At 36.0% G+C, this 6,962-nt stretch overlaps 1 pseudogene; it reads right to left on the reverse strand.

Annotated features, from left to right (window-relative positions):
* Positions 1-249: 249 nt before the first annotated feature.
* Positions 250-1,382, reverse strand: LOC128200811 (uncharacterized; annotated as a pseudogene).
* Between the last annotated feature and the right edge of the window lie 5,580 nt (positions 1,383-6,962).

Raw genomic sequence — 6,962 nt, forward strand, 5'->3', positions numbered from 1 at the left:
CGTCTGGATAAATTTATTTAATCTCTTGAGATTCAATACGAACCTCATTTTGCCATTAAGTTTTTGTATTATATTAAAAATATTAGATATAAACTGCCCTTATAAGGTATACACTCTGAAACAGCGTCAATTTGTAGAATATTATTAATTGCATCAATATATTGATATTTTTCTGAATCTGTATGATTCTTGATAAACAGGTGACGAAAAAATTATTTTGTAACCCTTAATCCATGAAAGGATCAAGTGAACATTTATGATAATAGACCATTGATCATAAAAGTGTGTTAAACGACCTGCATACTTAACTGGAATATACGTATCTAGTAACGACGTACATAGTAACGACGACGTGGATGTTGTGTCGGAGGAGGTGGCGACGGCGGCTGCGGTGGTGGTGGAACCCACGACGTCGCTATGTGCCCAGCCGGCTGCGTTGGGAGAATCAAGGGTCGTGCTGCGGCAGGCTGACGGAATCTCGCTCCCATGCCCGGCTGCTTGCGTGCCGGTGCTGGAGCTCTCCGGTTTAAAGGCCTTGAAGGAAGAATGTCGGTTCTTCTTGGCAGGTTTTTGGTACCACCAGAAACCACCTTTAGGTCTAAGTCTGATTTGTTAACAGCTTCGGTCGATTTTATTGTTTCAGCCAATTTATAGCCAAATAAGAAGGTATCAACTTTTGTGTTTGTAAGATATTCCTTTATATCCTTCTTTAAAGCACTTAGAATGAAGTGTCGTCTAGTCATGGAGTCGCTATGCTGTATGTCACACATTAGACGGCTGAGATCCATAAGTTTTTGTAAAAGTTCTTTATCTCTTTGATTACAATTAAGCTATGTTAAAATAGCTTGACCTAAACAAGATATGGCTGAAGCCATTGGTTTCTTTTTTATCTCAATACCTTTATCACGCGTAGTAGCTAGTTCTGGAAGCTCTGCTTTTTATCTCGGGATTTATTGTGGGAGCACTACAAGTAAGCAGTTAGCTAGTAGTGGGTATTTATTTACTAATTATTTTTTAAGCTCTTTACTAATTCCTTCTTGGGCGATGTGTTGAAATCGCAATGGCAATTCTTTATGGACATCGCTACCATAATTATTAGTACACGTTGGATCGACTCCAAGAATTTCTAAAGTCTCAGTATCTAGCTACTGAGGCTCCACATTTGACGGGCCTGGACAGTTTTGACCAGCGTCTTGATCCGTAATCGGATTATTTTTTACTACAGACTCCCTACCGTCTGGATACGTTAACGCATCGTGAATCACATCTACATCGTCTGATGGAAGGTTTACAGTCTCTGGTTCTAGTATCTCTTCCTCAGGAGGATCTATTAACCAGTCTACTGATTCCGCTATTAATTGAGGCGTCTCTGACATATGCATCATATAATATATAAATATATGATGTGTATATGCATAAATTTATGCAATTGTATAAAAAAGTATAGTATGTGTCGAGTTCGTCCTGATAACGGCTCTGGGTACATACTAACATTGTTAACGTGGATACGTTAAAACCTAATATTTTTTGTCTCCAATAAGTATTATTGTTTATACAATACACCCCTATAATCAAATATTCTCTATAACTGAAATCAAAAGTAACGACTTCTCTTTTATATATATATTGCCAATAATTTATTTAAAAATATTTTATTAAAAATGAAATTCTATATTTATATTTATTATATCCTTTTATGGGTGTTATTTGAAAATGCGATAACGAAAGTTATCGAAACACGGCTGTTGTGTACAATTCCCGCTGAATTGCACGTCAACCATTTCGTTTGAATGCGGTGATATAGCCCATATGACTATCTCGATTGCATTCTTCTGGAGACAAAAATTACTTTTGTGTATAGATATAGTTTTGAAAATAAATACCTGGTCTACAACGACACTACGTAATGTTGAATGTTGGGTCGTTGAGATCACTACTATTCCTTTTTGGCATCTTTTTTTTTTTTTTTTTTTTTTATTAACACGACAACGCGATGTATTATGTGCGGAGCGGTGAAGCACTAAATTGCGAATGAACAGGAAATGAAATGAACGGGCTAAGTAGACTATGTACCTACCGGGGAATAAAAAGAAAAAGGAAAAAGGGGGAATCCCTCTCTCAACAATAGTGCAGGGGCGGTGTCACTTGTGCGTTACTACATGTTGTTTATATTCTACAAATAATAATCTCGAGGACGAAGCGCGAAGTATAATGGCAAACAAGTTGACGGCCCATCTGATGGAAAGTGGTAACCGTCGCCTATAGACATGAGCAGTACCATGGACATAACAGAGTATACTGTTTCGCCCATGATACCCCCCACGCGTTGCCATTTCTGAGGACGCAGGTGGTATTCCTCTGTACCCAGTAAATTCACGCCATATCCCACCCTTCAAACCGAAACACAGCCATGCAAACACAGCTGCTTCACGGATGAAACACGAATGGGACAGAGGTACCCAAGCAATCGACTTTTGTACAAAGTCTCCCTCTGGTGACAATAATACGGTATAACAAACTCTTGAAGTATTTGACATAGGTATAGTTTTTTTAGATTCAATAGATGATTGCTTCACATAAGTTTTATTAGCTATTCAAATTAACTGCAATGCTTTCCTATAGAAATCCCCTTCTGTATCGAAGTGAATATCCAAGTGTTGCTTGCAATAATTCAACAGCTTGTAAAGACGTGGTACAATGGATTTAAATATCACGTATGCTTCATATCAGCCTTTGTCTACTGCTAAATATAGGTCTCCCCTTCATTTTTACCATCTCCCTACCATTACCCCAATTTATTTGTGGTCGGCGTAATATATTTTTATGTCCATATTACAAAAAAACCTGGCTTATAATTTTACGACCGTCCGCCTGACCGCCTGACGTCAAAACTTTTTGGGAATTGGAAGGTATTGTCAGTAGTTGCTACGCACGACAGGCGTGTTAGCAACCATAGTTAGGCTTTGGTTATGTTTTAAGGGGAACGCTGCTGCCCATTTCTCGGCCATCAACTTCGCTTAGTCGCCTCTTACAACACCCATGGGATAGAAAAGGGTGGCTCATTCTAGGCCGGGACCACATGACGTTATATACGCTTCATCATCATCATCCCAGCCATTACCCGTCCACTGCTGGACATAAGCCTCCCCCATAGACTGCCATAAAGAACGGTCTTGAGCCACCTGCATCCACTGACTTACTGCAACGCATTTCAGGTCGTCACTCCATCTAATGGTGGGGTCGTCCTACACTGCGTTTACCCGTACATGGTCGCCACTCAAGAATCTTTCTTCCCCATCGGTTGTCGATTCTTTGATTTATGTATGCTTACGTAATCTAATTTCATTGTCACATCTTACCCTACAAACAGAAACACAGCCTTCAAATTAATGATACTTAGTGGCAGAATCATGAGTGGGACAGAGGTACCCTAGCAAACGACTTCTGTATAAATTGCCGCTAATAATAATAAATGGAAATTTTCACTACAATTTCATTGTACGAGTAATATAAGTAAAGCAAATCAATAGAATAATATATATATATAGAATAATGCATCATCATAAAAAAAAAATGTTTTTTTTAAATGTAGTTTTAAGTTGAAGTCCATATGAGAAATCAAATATAATCATATGTATTCGCTTGCTACATGGTACAATAAGAAGTTACATACATATACAGATACATAACATGCAGCACCCCGCGGAGGTATGCACATGTTAGAATGGTTTCAAGTCTACATTATATTACAATTATACAATCCAAACATTTTCCAAATTGCAATATTCTCTATGTCAAATTATCATATAAAATTATGGTTTATATTTTATGTAATTGTTTAATACATTACATCTTTTATTATATTTTTTGTCATTTAAATAATCAATAACTGTAACTCAATCTTTAACTGTCTACTGCTAAATATAAGCCTCCCATTATTAAAGGTTTTTACTAGTAGTTGCCAAACTTGGCAAGCGAATTAGCAACAGTATTAAGGCTTTAATGATGTGTTAAGAAGCTGCTGCATAACCGTCGACCATTAAGTTTCTTAGTCGCCTCTTACGACACCCACAGAGAAGAGAGGGGTGGCCCATCCTATGCCGGGACCAAATAGCAATGGCTAATCACAATGAGAGAATTAAAATCCTTTCTTTATCCAGATATTTGTTTGGGAAAATTTTCAACTTTACTGGAAAAGCGTTCATTTTTATATCATATTAACAGATTTATATACATTTATAGTTTATACATTCTACAGTTTTCTTTCAGCTTCTCAAAGGTCGACTGTAAGAGATCCCTTTATGGGATAAGTCCGCCATTGTATATTAAATCATTTATCAGTGCTTAATTTGAATTATGTAAAATAAAGATTTTACAATACAATAAAATACATTTTTCAGCATAGCATTTTTAAAAAATAAGGGGTAAATCTAGAAACAAGTGCGTACTTAGGGTTGGAGTAGAAATTCCATTTTCCTAATGTACGACGACCTTTTTAATGCATTTTACGTTGCGAAACAGTTTAAAAAGCATTCCCAACGTTTTAAAGCATCGGAACGCAGCTGTTTGCCCCCAACATTGAATAACCTAACATAAATACGTGTTGGAGTTCGGATATTTCGCATTTTTCTTTTTTTTTTCTAAAAAAAAATTTTACCTTTTTTCCACCGTGGCTTTACAGTACATTTTAATGGAATAAATGTAAATTGTATTTGTTTATTTATTTAGTATATTACTCAATCACGTTAATGGCTGTGTGTCTTAGGATGGAATGAAAAAATACACTTATTTTTACGCAACTTAGAATGGCGAACAACCTTACGCCCACCTGATGGAAAGCGGTAACCGTCGCCTATAAATATGAACAGTGCTATGGACATAACAAAGTATACTGTTTCGCCCATGATACCCCCCATGCATTACTATTTCTGAGGACTCAAGTGTTATTCCTCTATACCCTGTAAATTCACTGCTATATCCCATGGTATATGTCATATCTCATCCTTCAAACCGAAACACAACAATGCAAACATAACTGCTTCACGGTAGAAACACGAATGGGACAGAGGTATCCAAGCAAACGACTTTTGTGGAAATCTCCCTTTGGTGTGCTGTCACGCTTGTCTCCCACTGAGGTAGGTAGAAACAACGGAAATTCGTTATTGAATATTTTTTATAAAATTCAAACCTGAAATTTGTAAATGGACAGAAAATTATTCTTATTTGTTTTTATTTTTTTTTTTTTTTTATTTTTGAGCTTCTATTTAAATAAAGAACTTTCCAATATTTTTTTTTAAATTGTAAAACATGATTACAGAATATATAAAAGAAAGTCGCTTCCCGCCGTCTGTATGCTTTTTTTTTAATAGGTGATAATGGTATGGTAACCCTGTCTGCGCTATCGGTATACACTGGCGGGGCACCAGTGAAGGATGACAGATGAAGATGAAAGCAGGTCAGTTAGCCCATCCTGACGAATTAAACTAGAATTAGTCACGATGATTTCCAGAGGGAACCACGTGGAGGTCGACCTGACAGGGTATATTGCTAGTAATAGGGCTATTTGACCCCATTACTAACAATCCCTTTCCCCCCCCCCCCCCCCTGTCTGTATGCTTAGATCTTTTAAATTACACAACAGATTTTAGTGCGGTTTCCATTAAAAGATAGAGTGATTCAAAAGGAAGATCTTTACACATAGTTTAATGTCATTTCGTATTAATTTATTGAAATATGATAATAATTGTTCAGAACGTCGGAAAAAATCATGTAAACGGGGAGCTTTTAACTAAAACATTGTCTAATCCGTTTGAGATATAACAAAATATAATATGATGGGATTGTTTCTTATTGTCTTACCTTATTATCTTTTAAGGATAGCTTACCTATCGAATTCCTACTTGACCCAATAAGCCGATACAAAAAATGTAAGCATTACTGCCTGTGCGAAGCCGGGGCGTGTCGCTAGTATATGCATAAAATTGCTTGAATAACTTGAAAAAAATAATTTTATATTTATAGTTTTTCAAATAACATAATACTGTTTATATTTTACTAACAAAATAAATATGTACATACATTTTTATTCAGAATCAATTTTCGAACCGTGTGTTTTCATTCCAAGAGACTTTATTTTTCTGGAGACGCGCGATTTTACGCGACTAAATTGAATAAGAAGCAGGATCATTAGGACTTGAGTTGTTGCGATGTTTTAATATAATATAATCACATTTATATTGATATTATGTTTATGTATTAAAGCAAAATGTGTCTTAGTCCATTTTAATAGAACTTAGAGGAAAGCTAAGCATGTTATGATGAAATTGTTCAAATGAAATTGGTAACAAATCGAAACACTCAATCTATTATTGGACCTCTATCTTTGTTCCGATGTCACAGAAAAATTGCTACACCAAATCAGATGCGGTTTCCACAGTTGTATCCTCGAAGGTCTAAGTCGAAAATTGGTGTATGTTATTCATACATCACCTATGATGATACATCATCTAAAAGTGTTCATCCACATCCATAATACGTTCGCGCAAAATGTAGAAAAAGATCTGGTTTATATATTATACAAGTTGATGAAATTACCTAAAAAAAAATAAACCATTTTTATTTTTAACATATTTTATACTTACGGTTTTAAAAATCTGAATAAAACATATTTTTTTTTTCTAGCTAATGGCTAGCGGAAATCCTGAGTCAGGAGAGAGGGCGCGTCCCACGCCCCCTACCCACGTCCGGATTCAGGAAGTTATAAAAAAATTGTACCTGCCTACATTTGTCGATTATTAGTAAAATCGCACCCAGTACCCGAGACTAGGTCAATAGGACACTATCGAAAACAATTCCTGTAAATAAGCGCCAAGTATTGTCAAGTATCAATACAAAGAATATCAAAAGAATAGACGCGAAAGTGGTAATTCATGTATTTTATTACAATTATTAAAAGTCGTAGC

Source organism: Galleria mellonella, unplaced genomic scaffold (assembly GCF_026898425.1).
Source record: "Galleria mellonella isolate WM207_F2 unplaced genomic scaffold, CSIRO_AGI_GalMel_v1 utg28, whole genome shotgun sequence".
Lineage (NCBI taxonomy): Eukaryota > Metazoa > Arthropoda > Insecta > Lepidoptera > Pyralidae > Galleria > Galleria mellonella.